The sequence below is a fragment of the Giraffa tippelskirchi genome, chromosome 10 (assembly GCF_054371585.1).
Source record: "Giraffa tippelskirchi isolate mGirTip1 chromosome 10, T2T-mGirTip1v1.2.pri, whole genome shotgun sequence".
NCBI lineage: Eukaryota > Metazoa > Chordata > Mammalia > Artiodactyla > Giraffidae > Giraffa > Giraffa tippelskirchi.
Genome location: NC_137284.1, coordinates 22,806,592 through 22,822,669, shown reverse-complemented (window position 1 = coordinate 22,822,669; position 16,078 = coordinate 22,806,592). Strand labels below are relative to the sequence as shown.

Genomic DNA, 16,078 nt, shown 5'->3' with positions numbered 1-16,078 from the left:
AGTCCACGCTAGGGGACGGGGCAGTGCAGAGGACGCACCAGAGGCTCCGCAGCAGAGCTGACTTCAAGGAACTGCTCTGACTCAGGTGACTGGATCGCTGAGCAAGAAATGCAAAGAGCGTCAGCTGCCCAAGAAAGCCCCTGCCCCATCCTTCCTCCCCAGCCCAACCTTGAGCAGCCAGAATGGGGGAAGTAAAGGTAGGAGGGTGAGGGCAGCTGAGCTGAGATGTGGAACAAGAAGAAGGAAGGGCAGAGGGTGGGCCTCGTCTCGATGTTGCTCCCTGAGGGCCAGACCAGGTGGAGCTGACGGGAGGGATAAAGTTGTCCCCTCAAGGGCAGGTGACGGTTTTCCGTTTAAATTGGACTCAATGTTCAAACGGAGAAGGCAATGGCCACTCCAGTACTCTTGCCTGGAAAATCCCATGGACGGAGGAGCCTGGTAGGCTGCAGTCCATGGGGTTGCTAAGAGTCAGACGTGACTGAGCGACTTCACCTTCGTTTTTTGCTTTTATGCAATGGAGAAGGAAATGACAACCCACTCCAGTGTTCTTGCCTGGAGAATCCCAGGGACTGGGGATCCTGGTGGGCTGCCATCTATGGGGTCGCACAGAGTCGGACATGACTGAAGCGACTTAGCAGCAGCAGCAGCAATGTTCAAATAACTCAAGATGAGATGAGACCTCTTCCGTCCTCCCCTCCCCTCCTCCTTCTTCTTTCTCTTCACCCATTCCTCCTCTTCTTTCTTCATGACTGAAAATGTGGAAACTATGAACGTCACCAAGTGACAGAGAAGTGAAGGGACCCTACTGAGTCTAGGTCACTAGAGAGAAACTGGTTGGGCACTCTCAGAACTTAATCTTCCTAAACCTTAGATTCCTCATTTGTAACATGGAGATAACAAGGTTCACCTTCCAGACAAGTCTTGAAGATTGAGATGAAAGCGTTTATGTCAATGTATGAAGCATCTAGCACTTGGGAGTGCCCAGCCAATGTCTGCCATCGCTGACAGGGGTCCCTCCCTATAATCTCTGAGCCAGCAGACTTCTAGAACAGCAGAGCTGAGAGACTGTGGAAAGCCGTGGTCTAATATCCCCATGTTACTCATGACTAAACTGAGGTTCAGAGAAGCTTGAGTCAAGCTGCTTGGAGTCACCCAGTGGGTTCACAGCAGAGTCAAAATCCAGACCCAAATCTCCTGACCCCAAAGCCAGTCTTCTTTCTACCATGCCCCTGGGCATTTCCATAATAGTTCAGTGAAGGTCTGCAGATTGGTTGATTGAAATGTCTGTTGATTGACCTGGTGTCCTTAGCAGTGCCTAGAACTGCCAGATAAATGGGTGTGTGAGTACAAGGTTTCATTCATCCAGCAAACCTTCCCCAGGCACCAACCCTATCCCCAGAACTGTGAGTGGGCTCGATATGGATCTGGAAACCATCATCTCTGTACTCATTGAGCTCCCAACCTAGCAAGAGAGGCAGAAGACTGTGAATATACCTTGGAGATTCCGGAAAGACTGCACAGAGAGGTCCACGAGCTTGTGCAGTGGATGGAAAATGATAGAGGTCCACCCAGGATTCTCCCCTGTCCCCATCTCCCCAGGCCACCCGTCTTTTACGGTTCAATTTTGAGCTCTCCAGCTCTGTCGTCAGGCTGGCAGAAAGTCCTCTCTGATCTTGCTTTGGCCTCTAAGTACCTTCCTACACTGCACACGAGTCAAGGTTCTTAGGCAAGAGATTTTTTGACATGGACAAAGAAAGGATCACTGGAGAAAGCATTTGCCAGCAATCAGCTCTGCTTGTTTCATAATTTAACATTCTGGCCGATCAACCCTTCTCATCCCACTCTGATTCTCTGCCTATAGGTGTTTACAACAGGAAGGTAACTCCGAGTGAACACAAGGAAAGGTGACTGTAAGGCACAGGGCTTCCTGAAGAAAGAAAAGTGAATAGAGCTCAAGGTTTAGTTCCTGACCAAGGTATTAAACTTCACATGCAAGTAGCACGCTTCACCCAGTGATCTCAAAGCACTTAGAAGGAATGACATGAACTGCATTTTTTTAAAAATCAAGTAATCCAAATCTGAATTCAGAGTCTGTGTAAGTACTACTGGGGATAAGCACTTAATGTCTTTAGGCACAAAACCAATTAAATACAGCCAAGGCATTATTGTGGCTCGAATGTGTCAACGAAATAATTCTCAGTGACGGCTAATCAGATCAGCCCAGATCTGCAGCTGGTAAAACCTTCAAGGGCTCTGAAAGCTCAGGACTGAAGAATTGGCCAGGGGACAACTGCTTCCAGGCACTGGCAGGCAGAGGGCAAAGGCTTCAGGACAAACTGGGGAAGGATGGGAATGACACTATAAGAATGAAGATGTATTCTAGAAACAACAGACCTCTAGCTGCCCAATTATGTAATGTTTTCACACAGGAAGACGGTCAGGTCTTAAACCAGAGATTGTAAATCAAGGGTCAGCAAATCAAATCTCGCCCATGTGTGTGCTTTGTTAGGCCAATACAATGTGCATGCATGTTGTTTGTATTAGTTGCCAATATTAAATATTGGAATACTTAACAAAAAACCCTGACTTCTGGGTTTTATTAAAACTTGGAATATCTGAAAGATTTAAACACAAAGAAGGAAACTATTATAACAGACAGAAGAAGAAATCATCGGAGAATTCTTTTATAATGAACGCTTGTCCACTTTGGACCCAGAATCCAGAAGTTTATAAAGGAAATAATTGATAAATTTGAGTATATAAAAATCAAAAACACAATAAAACAAAGTCAGAAAGACAAACAAACTGAAGGTAGAAACTGCAACTCATATTACATGAGTATTATAATCACTCTGATATACAGAGACTTCAAGAAATCAATAAGTAAAAGATCAACAACCCAATAAGAAACAAGCAAATGGCATAAACTGACAGTTCACAGACAGTGAAATACAAGTGGCTTGTATTTCTAAATATAGAAAAGATGTTCAACTCTACTCATATTTTTTTTTAAAAAAACAAGCTAAATTATACCAAGATGCCATTTTTCACATCCTGGTATGGCAAATATCCAAGACCATAATTATATCCTCCATTGGCAGGGCTGTGGAAGATTACAACTCCTCTTCCAGGAAATTAAACAACAACTATTTTCCACTGCAGGCCAGAAACCATCTGACTTTTAATCACGGGTCCCAGTGACTAGATGCCCTTGGGAGTTTCGTACCTGGATCCTGAAGACGGAAACAAGAATTTTGTCTGGATACTATTCAGCGTTTAACTTGAACATGCTGCTCTTCAATAATTAGGCAAAGGTTCTGGTGAAAAATAGAAGGGTTTCCTCAGTAACCTGAGCTGCATGTGCTCTTCTATTTCTTTTATTACAAGAGAGAAAGAAGGAGAGAAGAAGCAGGAGGGAAGGCGAAAGTCTAGCACCGTTGCAAGCTCACTGTGCATTCATACACACTCACTGTGCACCTCATACCTATCATCTCATTTCTTCCCCACAACAAGCCCAAGAGCATAGCAATCTTCTTTTTGTAGAGAAGGAAACAGTAGCCATGGGACCTGACCTTCTTTGACAGATGTGTGCAGGGCGGGGCCGAACGAAGGAGCCACAGCATGGGTCCAAGTGGAGGAGAAGCTAAGTTTGACATGGGTCATTTTGGATGAATGAGTGAAAGGAACCCCAGAAGCTACGGGTGCCCTGGTCAGCTGCTGAGCCGTGCAGGGGGCCATGCCAGGGCTTTCATTTGTGCTTTCCTTTAATCCTCTTCTTCAGTGAGAGAGGTGCCAAGACCAGTCTTACAGGCTGCTCTGTGTAAAGAAAATAGCAGTGGTGAACCCCTCAAATGCCATTGCTTCCTCTGATTAGCGAAGAAAGCACAACTGACCTTTGTACTGCATAAATCATCAGGTTCCTGGACAATATGGTGGGGGTGGGGGGTCAGACAGGACCTCAAGAGGGACAGGAATTTCCTGCTAGTAGAGCAGTTGGGGGAGGAGTCAATCAATTCACTAGAAAACAATGACAAGACTTTGTGCTGTGTTCACTGAAATCTCTCCTTCCCTTTGCACCTAATCTGCCGCCCCACCCTTGCCTCCTCAGAGTTCTCTCAGGGTTACTTGAGATGCTGCCCCTGGGCTTGAGGTCCTAAAACTTCCCGCCAAATAAAACATAACTCTCAACAACAAAAAAAAGAAAAAGACTCTGCACCCTAAGACAGTGGAGAAGTTCTCACTGGTTACAGCCTACAGTACTTGATTTCCCTCTCCCCGTAGCCTGACTCATATGCCTCTCTTGGCAAGTTCACCATGAGAGACACTAGGATTCTTGCTGACCTGTCCTTCCCTGTTAATGGAACTACTTGTGGGTAGATGTTGTTATCCTTGGCAAAGGGATATCTTTGGAAACCAGGGATTAGAGTGAAAAGGCCAATATTTTTTCTGTAACCAAGGAGCATCCCTGATTTATTTCTTCACAGAGTCCTTCGTGGAGTATCAGGTTGTGATGGCAAAAATTCCCAGAGAAGAGTGATGAGGAAGAAAGTCATTCAAGGCCTGGGAAAGCTGAGTTCCTTTGGAGCCTGCCAGCAGCACCTCTCCATCCCAGAAACCTCCCTTGGGAGCCATCGGAGCCCCTCTTTGGGGAAGACACAACTCTATATATCTAGAGCTGTGATGCAAATGGATTTTGTGGGATGCTCTGAACACTGATTAAAACCACTAAGAAAGGGAGAGGGTGGGCAGGAAGCTGTCAAATTTTGCAAAAAAACCACATTCCCAGAACCTTTCCAAACCATTCTCAGAGTCTCTCTAAACCCAAACTTGTGTTTCCTTTCACCATTATTCAGAATCACTGAGCTCGAGTTGTCAAAATTGTGCATTTCTCTGAAATAGTGCAACTTCAGTTAATCAAACTTGCTTATATCAGAGCCCCAATAACACAAAAGCTGTCTAGTTCCCTCTTTCCCTCTGTCATTAAAACAAAAAGGCAAAAAATAAGAAAACAGTCTCACCTCAGGGCTTTGGACAATAACGTTTAGTAGATATCTTGGCTTGACCTGAACAATACATAGTCATAAGAAGTGATGTTCAGAATTACAGACTTGGGAGTCCTTTAATATCCTCAATCATCAAAAAAAGAATTTGATATGAGCCTTATACTCTGTCTAGTACAGTATCAAAAGAACTCAGAACTAACAAGGATTGAAACCAAAAGGGTTTTCTGGCTAAGCCTCCATCCCTGTCCCTAAGTTTAGCACTTAATGGAAGTGGCCCTGTAACTTCCCATTGCAGGGGGTAGGTTTCTTGACCATTATTCTGAGACATAATGGATCAGAACTACATAAAATGCACAGAACACTAAACCCCAGGAGATCCAGTTCAAGCCAAGACTGTAACCAGCTGGGATTCGTCCTTCTAATTGTCTGACTCTGAGCTTCCTTATCTGAAAGAAAAGTCAGTTGAATTAGCACAGGCTGACCTTACTGGGAGGAAAAAGAGACCAGCAGGGCACAGACAACCTACCCAGTTGGAAGAAGGAAAATGTACTCTAGAAGAAGGGCAGAGCGTGGTGAAAGGCACATCACTGGTAAAGCATGCTGTTCTTTCCCTTGGATCTGGGGACCCTATCCCTGCTCTTCTTGGATATGGGTTGGCTGTTCCCTTCTCCAAAAATGGCTTTTCCTTTCTTTTGCATGTGTCTAAATTCTATGCAACCTTATAGGTCCAGTTCGAAAGTCATCTCCATATTCTTTCTATTACAAATAACCTCTTCATTGGACTATTACAGCACTAGTTTGCACCTCTATGATGACACTTATCACTTGGTCTTATACTTATCACTTTGTCTTATACTAAAATAGCCCATACCCATAGTGTCCCTGCTTCCCATCAATTGGTCCCTGATACCCATAGTGTCACCAGCTTCCCTGGTGGCTCAGATGGTAAAGAATCTGCCTGAAGTGCAGGAGACCCAGGTTCCATTCCTGGGTGGGGAAGATCCCCTGGAGAAGGAAATGGCAACCCACTCCAGTATCCTTGCCTGAAAAATCCCATGAACACAGGAGCCTGACTGGCTATAGTCCATGGGGTCGCAAAGAGTCAGACACAACTGAGTGACTTCACTTTCACTTTCATAGTGTCCCAGACATAGGCTGAATACATATTTGTATACTTGATAATGCCTAGGAGAATACTTTCTACACAATAGGTGTTCAAATTACTGTGGAGTGAATGAATGGAATCCCATAATATCTGAACAAAATTGCTCTAGTTAACCTACATACTTTAAATATTTTTATCTTGAAATTCTTGCTTAGATCTTATTTAAAAACTGGAATAATCCCATTTCAAATTCTAATTTAGTTATGGGTCGATCCCACCATGGACCACTTCTTAAAGAACCTTTCATTTCTGACAGTCAAATGTTCAATGAGCACCACATTTAGAGTTCTTCTCATCACTGCTCTCAAACACACATCTGTGACAACATTTCAGCCCAAGCCTGCTGGGAAAATTTAATTTCTCTCTTACAGCCTCACCTCCCAAGAACAAGAAAATAATACTTACAGAACCAGTAATCTTTGCTCAACACAAATAAAGGGGAAAACAATACCCATGGCTCCTTAAAGCTGTATATTAGCCACAGTACAGAAAGTATCTCATTGATATTAATGTGCTTACAGAATATTACACAAAAATTAATTAAAAATTGAATAAGACCAGAGTTCAACATTCTGCATGTATAATTTCCCTGCCAAAGCAGCTCAGACAATGAATAGCTAAAATTTTAAGAGCATTAGTTTATCACATTGCAACATAAAACTGCATGTCAGATCACCCTTTTCACAGGAAATGGGGGCTCTCTGGCTTTCTGAGTCCACAATTAACATGCAGACTTTGGGGAGGAGAATTAGGTCCTGGGTGTGATGCTATTTTATGATTCTCAGCTTGAGCTTCAGCCCCCAGGGACATGCTCAGTTATTTCAGAACCACAAATGGCCTATCCATAGAGAAACCTACCAGAAGTCTCTTCGACCCCAAGTCTCTCTGCAAACTCTGGAGTAACTCAAAGGGAGGAAACCATGGCAGGTCAGGTCAAGATGACTCCTACCTCTCAGGTCCCAGTTAATTCTTCTCCCCTGACTCTGCTCCCTGCAGGTAGCCACCTGAAGTATTGGGTTGGCCAAAAAGTTCATTTGGGTTTTTCTGTAATATCTTTTCTTAACCCAAACGAACTTTTTTGGCAAACCCAATAGAGAGATAATGAACACAGGAGTCAGACAGACATCAGCAAGCAACTTCCACCTCTGAGCCACAGTTCTTCACTACCATATAGGTATTACTACATAATACCTACCTTATAGCATTCTGTCAAGAGCTACATGAGATAATGTGAATGTTGCACGTGGTACAGAGCAGATGCTCAGTGAATATACCCGCCCCCTACCCTGCCCCCGCTCCCCACACTGAAGATAAAACCCCAAACTTCAGTCCAGCAGCTCCCAGCTCCATTTATTTCCCTGCATCATAAAGTATCCACAAACCTCTTGCCAGTTGAGTCTACTGGACAAGTCTATCTCTTGAAGGAAAGAGATATGCCTCATTCAACTCTGTGTTCCCAGCACCTTTCACAGACAGAGCCTGGCACATGGATCTTGGCTGGAAATGCGTGTAGAACAAATGACTGAAAGAATGGAAGAAAATCATCACTAGTTGTTGGGTGCTGGCCTCTAGCACTTCACACACATTGTGCTAAGTTGCTTTCAGTTGTGTCCGACTCTTTGGGCTTTTCTGGTAGCTCAGCTAAGAAAGAATCTGCCTGCCCATGAAGGAGATGCAAGAGATGTGGGTTCAATCCCTGGGTCAGGAAGACCCCCTGGAGGAGGGCATGGCAACCTACTCCAGTATTCTTGCCTGGAGAATCCCCATGGACAGAGGAGCCTGACTGGCTATAGTCCATGAGGTCACAAAGAGTTGGACACATCTGAGCACACATGCCTTTGTGACCCTGTGGACTGTAGCCCACCAGGCTCCTCTGTCCATGGGTATTCTCCAGCCAAAAATACTGGAGTGGGTTGCCATGCCCGTCTCCAGGGGATCTTCCTGACCCAAGGATGGAACCTGTATCTCTTAAATCTCCTGATTGACAGGTGAGTTCTTTACCACAAGTGCCACCTAGGAAGCCCTTACACACATTGGTTCATTGAATCTATACAAGAACCATTGAAGGTGGATACTGTTCTACAGTTAAGGATACAAACACTCCAAGAGATCTGGCATGGCAATCTTGCAGAGATTACACAAACAATAGGTCAACCACATGAAATCATCTTCAAAAAATGCAAATGAGTATTTACTGTATGTCAGGTACTGAGCTAAACACCCTACATGCATTATAATGTCAGCATTACAACCCTGTGAAATAAGAGAAACTACAGATATGGAAAGAGAGGTTCAGAAGGGTTAAGCATCTTACCCACAGTTCTGAACCATTTTAGACTGACTGCAATGGCCATTTCAAATGGATCAACCTGATCTTAAAAGGGAAAGCCAGAGCTCCAACTCAGACCTTTCTGCCTCCGAGCCCCTGATGTGCTGCTGTGGCTCTTGAATAAATGAGTCAGTGGCTGACAGGAGGGGAGAGGGAAGGGGGAAAAGAGCAGGCAGGAGGAGGGAGAGAGGCTCACGAGGGAGGGGACATATGTAGACTTAGAGCTGACTCACATTGTTGTACAGCAGAAACCAACACAACATTGTAAAGCAATTATCCTCCAATTTAATAAATTAGAAAAAAAAAAAAAAGAAGAGAGGGAGAGAGGAAACGAATGAGGAGGGCAGACGTTCCTCAACATAACTGTCTGGGTAATTCCTACAAGGCCAGATCTTTCCTATTTAATCTTCTTCATAATTCCTGCTGTAGGGACCTGGCAGGTCTCCAAACCTGTAGTTCCCCACAGCCAGTGCATAAAATACCAAGGAGCCAGCCTCTGCTTTGCCCTTCACCCCAGAAGGCCACATGGATGGTTTCCTGTTGGAGGCAGAACGGCGCTCTCCAGCATAGGCACATCCTAGAGTCCTGTGTGGGTGGCCACCCTCTGTTGGGGTTGGCCTCCCAGGGGTACTGCTTCCCAAGACAGAGGCCCCTAGTTGCTCTCCATACAGCTGGTCAGACCCAGCTCACTGAACGCCAGGCTCACTGGTAAAGTCCCCTTCAAACCAGGTGCTCTGGCCACGGGAAGTAGGGCCAGCCCAGCAGAGATCTGGGGAAACCATGCCACGCTCTTCTCCCAGCTGGCCCTGAGCCACCGGAGCAAGGGTCTGCAGAACCAGAAAGAGGAGGGATGGCTCCTCAGAGGAAAGAGAACAGGGCCGAGAGCAAAGAGCCCCAGGTTCCAGGTCTGCGTGTGCCCCTTTACGTGAGTCCTCTCCTCTCTCTAGGGACCAGCAACTAACCAACTTGAGCTTGGGGCTGGATCATCTCTTTTAAACCTTGTAACAACCTTGTGATACAGGTACAAAGTTTTTCATTACAGCTAAGGAACCTGCATCTCAGAGAGGTTAAACAACGGGGTACAGTGTCACAAAGCAAGAAAAATGGGGAGTTGGGACGTGATTCCTGGCAGGATGTGACTTTGAAGCCTATGTTCTCACCATTGCCCTGTCAGGGACCCTGCTCCTTCACTCTTGGTAATCGATGATAGTCATTATTTTAACCTCCCATGCTGGGGCAAATGTATCTCTTCAGAAAACCTGTCTCTTAAGGCACTGATGGGCTCTCAAGTGCTGTATCAACATTAGGAGTGAAGATCACTACGTTATTCCTCCCCTCCCCGCCCCCAGTCTCAGGTCTTAGTTCTCCCGCTGTGACCCAAGGGAGCCAGATTAGTGTTTCCCAAACTTCCACTTCTATGATTTTTGCCATATCCTTATATCACATGTGCTAATAATACTTAATGTTTGTCTTTAAATCAGTGACTTTTTTTAACTCAACATCATTCTAAGCAATAATATCCATGAAAGCAAGAGACTAATGCTTTGATTATATTATTTCCCAATACTCAACAAAATACATTGAGAATTAAGTTACAAACTGTTCATCTAGATGACACCTAGGAACATCCCATCGGAGGCAGGAGAGTCTTTGGGGGCTCAAGGACTTCCAAGCTGCCATTCAGCTCTCGCTCTGTGAGTCTTTGCCCCGTTCCCCATGCGTGGAGTTGTGTGTGTGTGTGTACTGGACCTGTGTCATTTGCAGCTGTGTGGTCTAGTCCTCCATGGCAGATGCCAGACTAGCAAGAGGCAGTTGCGTGATGGGAAACTGGACCGCAGCAGTCAGGCAAAGGAGGTGGAAGTTGATCTCTGGGAACCCAAGCGTGGTTTCCAGCTGGAGTGCCTGGGGCAGGAGACTGGTGAGCCCTAAGAGGTGGAGGAGTAGGAAAGGGCAGAGTCCCACTGGGTAGTGAACCCTTCCACCAGCAGCCACACATCAAACCCAAGCCCTGCTTCCTGTGGTGTGAGGCTAGGGAGAGCAGCTGGCCATTAGGGCAACGGCATCCTCAGGGGTCTCTTCATGGTGAGGGGAGGAGGGGCAAGCATCCTGCCACATACAGTGGAGCTCACCCTTAAGTTTGTTTTGTTTTGCTTGTTAGCTTTTCACTGAAGCACAACATAATACAGAAAAATACACAAATCACAAATGCAGAGCTCAATAAATTGTCAGTAACTGAATACACCTATGCACTTAGTACCCAGATAAATATAATGTCAGCGTCATCCTAGAAGCCTTCTAATGCTCCCTTCTAGTTTGTATCTTGTCCCAAGGGTGGATACTATCCTAGTTCCTAATAACAGAGGTTGGTTTTACCTATTGTGAACTTTATATAAATGAAAACATACCTATGTCATCTTATGTCTGGCTTCTTTGGTTCAACATTATCTGTGCAAGATTCATCCATATTATTATATATAGGTTCAGTTTATTCACTCTCATTGGTATATAACAGTCTGCTGTATAAATATACTAAAATTTATTCATCTACTCCTAATGGGTATTTGGGTAGGCTCGGTTTGGGGCTGTTATGAATAACACTGCTATGAACATTCCAGCACAAGACTTTTTTCTTCATTTCTCTTGGGTATGTACCTAGGAAGGAAATAGTTCATAGTAAATGTACATGTTCAAGTTGAGTGGATACTGACAGTTTTCCAGAGCAGTTACACCAATTTCTACTCTCATCAGCAATGTGTGAGAGTTTTAGTTGCTCCCCATCCTTGCCAACCATTGATATTTTTAAAAATCCTTTTAATTTCAGCCATTCTGATGGTTTTATACCAAAACCATATTTTGGTTTTGTCCAAACAGCACAGCAAGCCCACAGGTGCATGCTGTTTCTAAGAAGCAATGAAGCAATGTGGTATAATAGACATTGCTTAGACCCTGACTCAGAAGACCTCGCTCTAATGCTAGCTCTCCAGCAACTAACTTGACGCCATTAGGAAACAATTGCGAGTGGTCTTTACCGAGCCCCTCCTAAAGCCCTCACTCATTCATCTGACTCTCAGGATGAACTGATAAAGGCAGGCAGGCAGGAATTATTCTCCAGAGCTTACACAAGTTGCCAAGCAAGAACCAGGGACAAAATTCCAATTCCAGTCCAACATTCTTTCACTGAACTTATACTGACTCCCCATTTATACTGATTTATACTGACTTATAATTTGTTCCCCATTTTTAAGAAGAAGGTATTGAACTGCATGATCTCTGATGTTTCTTACAGTTTAAATATGGCAGAAAATTCATTTCTGATATGACTGGTTTACTCACTAAGAATTTAAACAAGTGGAAGAGCCTTGCTCAGTCTTAAAAGGAAACTGAGCCAAGCTCCGCTGGTGACTCAAATGCCAAATGAAGCAGAATCTTTGTGAAGACTCAGCTGTTGGAGATGACAGAGACTCAGCAAGACTAAAAGCGAACAGAGGTTACAGCTTGGCCATTGAAATGACAAAAATGTGCTCAACAGACATATTTTATTATTCAGGACTTCCTACACCTAAAGAGCAGCCAACCATCCATTCATTCATGCATCCAACCAATAAGCCATTTATCTACCCATTCATTCAACCATCCTCCCATCCTTTTATTCACTGAGCATTTATTGAACACCTACTGTGTCAGTCCCCATACCAGCTTCTGGGGTTACAGAAACAAATCAGGAACAATCCCTGCTCTGAAGAAACTCTCCATCTAGGCAAGTGTCTTATTCTATACATACCTCTCTATACTCTGAGTTACTAGGAGGCAAAGGCCTTATCTCAACTCTGTCATTCCCAGATCATCTATTGCTAAGCCCAATACATAGTATTGGTAAGACACATTTGACAAATAACCTGTTAACCCCTGAGAATTCTGGAAAAGAATTTGGAGTGTTTATTTCTATCATTCCTCATTTCTCCTCATTGAACTAAGAATAGACCAGGTCTTGGAGCTTCACTTACCATGTTCCCTTCAGCATACCAACCAAAGTGCAAAGAGAAAAAGCAGGTGATTGTTGCACCAGCTTCCTTTCTCAGTCATGCTGATGGATGCAAACAGCTGGGCAACAAGTTCTGCCAAAGTTCCCCGGAGAATCTTATTCATGAGATCCTTCCATATCAGACTTGTCTCCCAAGTATTCTAATTGGCTAATGATGGAATGCTAGCATATTTTTAATGAGGCTCATCTGCAGTGCTTTTTCTCTAAAGATAGCAGGATACCTACATGTTTTATAAAAAGCAAATAATTGTCAGCATTTCAACAACAAAGATGAGCAGAACATAGTTCAGAGGAGGTGGGCAGCTGGCAGGCAGGAGCCATGAAAGACGTGCAAGACACTTCATACTCCAACACAGTGCCACTACTCCCCACCCCCAGTAATACTGACCCCCAAACCTCCAGGGCTCAGTTTCCAGCATTCAAGGCATGTGCCTGCCAGTAGATATGTTCGGGTCCATAAATACTCTCTGAGCTCCTATTATGTGCACTCAGTGGCTGGGTGTTCCCCTTACCTCCTCCCCCTCCCTTACCTACCAACCACCATTAAGCACCAAGTTAATCCCTCTAGCTCTGGAATCCATCCACTGCTCTCACTCCTTATTGCCACCACCTGAGGCCAGCCCACTGTCAGCCCCCTACCTGGACTCCCACATCAGCCCTCCTAACTGGTCTCCCTCCCTCTACTCAGACCTTCCAGCCACATAACAGATGCAAACCTGATCACATCGCCCTCCAAAGGCTTTCAATGGTGCTTAGAGAAATGTTCCAAGCCCTTCTGTTGACCTGTAAGCCCCTCCATGATCTGGCTGCTCGCTACCTCCCTTTTCAGCCTCATCTCAGTTCCTTCTCTGGACTTATTTTGTTCCAAATGCACAAGTCTTTCCCTAAATATGCTCCTACTCTTCCCTAAAAGCAGACCTTTACACATGCTGATCTCTTCTTGAAATATGCCTTTTCCCTGTGCTTTATCTCCTAAGTCACCCCATTTCATCCTAGAATAAGAGTTTCAGCTTCAGTCTTCAGTGAACACTTGTCTGAGCCCATAGTGAGGGAAACCCCTTTGCTGTTAAGGCCCCAGCACTGGCACATTTCCTTTGGAGGGATGCTTAACCCATTAACGGGCTTCGCTGGTGGCTTAGCTGGTAAAGAATTTGCCAGGAACGTGGGAGAACTGGGTTTGATCCCTGGATTGGGAAGATCACCCGGAGAAGGGAAAGGCTATCCACTCCAGTATTCTGGTGTGGAGAATTTCATGGACTGTATAGTCCATGGAGTCCCAAAGAGTCAGACACGACTGAGTGACTTTCACTTTCAACCCATTGATAATTCTCCTCTCCATGTCCAGCCTCCCTCCTAGACTGTAGACTCCCTTAAAGCAGGCATATATAGACTTTCACTATTGAGGAACCTCAGCTCCTAACAGGCAGCCTCCCATATAGGAGACTCTTGATAAACGTTGGTGGTTGGAGAGAGAGACTGACTGATTCATTGCAAGCACTGAACTTCCTGTTAGAAGGTCAGAAGAAAGTTTTAAAAGGGACACCTGGGTTTCTTTCCAAACTCTAGTCTGTTTGTCCTTGGGCAGGTGACTTCACATCTCCGAGCCTCAGGGTCTTCATCTTTACATTCATGATATAATACCTGTCCATCCTGTCTCATAGATGTTGAACCAAAAAATGAAATAAGTGTACCTAGATGCCATTGTCAAAAATGTGTTGGTTGTAATGGCTCCTATTTTGATTAATAAAGATGTGTTTGAGCCTAGCTATAATGATTTAAAGTTCACAGTCCAAAACTGCAATTGCTTTTATACCAACCTCATAGAATTCATTATAGCTTCCCTGGTGGCTCAGATGGTAAAGAATCTGCCTGCAATGCAAGAGACCCAGGTTCGATGCCTGGGTCGGGAGGATCCCCTGGAGAAGGAAATGGCAACCCACTCCAGTATTCTTGCCTGGAGAATCCAGAATTCTTGCCATGGACAGAGGAGCCTGGTGGGCTTCAGTCCACAGGGTCGCAAAGAGTCAGGACACAACTGAGGACTAAGCAAGCATGCATGCTTTAAATGAATTCCCATCTTCGGTCGTCGTCTCATCCAAATAGAAAGAAACGTACCCTCTCCCCATTCTTTACCCCTAAGTACATTCTCTGGGCACCTTGGGATTGAGCTAAGAGCCTCTTAATAAATAATAAATAGGACACAATGAGAAGGGGGAAAGCCAAAAGAGATTTATAAGAGACAGAAGAAAAACACCCTAGCCACACATACAAAACAGCTCCCAGTCCTCCATGTCTCTGAGGTCTTATAATGAAGGAGAAAAACCCTAAATACTTATGGGAAAGGGAAGGAAATTGTATTGATGGCATGTGGGTAGAAAATGCATTCTGAGTAGCAGAAAGTCCTTTAGATGTCCCATAACCCAGTGGTTTTCAATTCCTTCACAGGTTCAAGTTAGATGATAGTCTGGTCCAGAACAGAGTCCTTTTTCTACTAATGCAGTGGTTTTCAAAGTACAGATTCCAGAGCAACAGCAGCAGCAGCAGCACCTGGGAACTTCCTAAAGTTCAGGTTCTCAGGCCTCAGTTCAGTTCAATTGCTCAGTCATGCCTTACTCTTTGTGACCCCATGGACTGCAGCACACCAGGCTTCCCTGTCTATCACCAACTCCCAGAGTTTACTCAGTCTCACGTCCATTGTGGAGAAGGCAATGGCAACCCACTCCAGTACTCTTGCCTGGAGAATCCCATGGACGGAGGAGCCTGGTGGGCTGCAGTCCCTGGGGTCGCTGCGAGACAAACGCGATGGAGCGGCTTTGCTTTCACTTTTCACCTTCATGCATTGGAGAAGGAAATGGCAATTACACTCCAGTGTTCTTGCCTGGAGAATCCCAGGGACAGAGGAGCCTGGTGGGCTGCCCTCTATGGGGTCGCACAGAGTCGGACACGACTGAAGCGACTTAGCAGCAGTAGCAGTAGCAGCATGTCCACTGAGTTGGTGATGCCATCCAACCATCTCATCCTCTGTTGTCCCCTTCTCCTCCCACCTTCAATCTTTCCCAGCATCAGGGTCTTTTCCAATCAGTCAGTTCTTCACATCAGGTAGCCAAAGGATTGGAGTTTCAGCTTCAACATCAGTCCTTCCAATGAATATTCAGGGCTGATTTCCTTTAGAATGGACTGGTTGGATCTCCTTGTAGTCCAAGAGACTCTCAAGAGTCTTCTCCAACACCACAGTTCAAAAGCATCAATTCTTTGGTGCTCAGCTTTTTTATAGTCCAACTCTCTCATATCCATACATGACTACTGGAAAAACCATAGCTTTGATGAGACAGATCTTTGCTGGCAAAATAATGTCTCTGCTTTTTAATATGCTGTCTAGGTTGGTCATAACCTTTCTTCCAAGAAGCGAGCGTCTTTTAATTTCATGGCTGCAGTCACCATCTGCAGTGATTTTGGAACCCAAAAATCTGTCAATGTTTCCACTGTTTCCCCGTCTATTTGCCATGAAGTGATGGGACTAGATGCCATGATCTTAGTTT

The 16,078-nt window shown here is 44.9% G+C and overlaps 2 long non-coding RNA genes across 2 annotated transcripts in view; one reads left to right on the top strand and one right to left on the bottom strand.

Annotated features, from left to right (window-relative positions):
- Positions 1-921: 921 nt before the first annotated feature.
- Positions 922-7,992, bottom strand: LOC145523440 (uncharacterized). The gene is made up of 4 exons (XR_014066560.1): positions 7,551-7,992; positions 3,573-3,816; positions 3,227-3,317; positions 922-1,321 (listed from the first exon to the last, which is right to left on the bottom strand). It is a non-coding gene; the product is annotated as an uncharacterized LOC145523440 (long non-coding RNA).
- Positions 7,993-8,043: 51 nt separating this feature from the next.
- The window catches only part of LOC145523431 (uncharacterized), a 42,517-nt gene continuing 34,482 nt past the window's right edge, over positions 8,044-16,078 (top strand). Inside the window, exons 1-2 of the long non-coding RNA XR_014066549.1 lie at positions 8,044-8,156; positions 10,109-10,191. This is a non-coding gene — a long non-coding RNA (uncharacterized LOC145523431). The remainder of the gene's footprint in view (positions 8,157-10,108; positions 10,192-16,078) is intronic.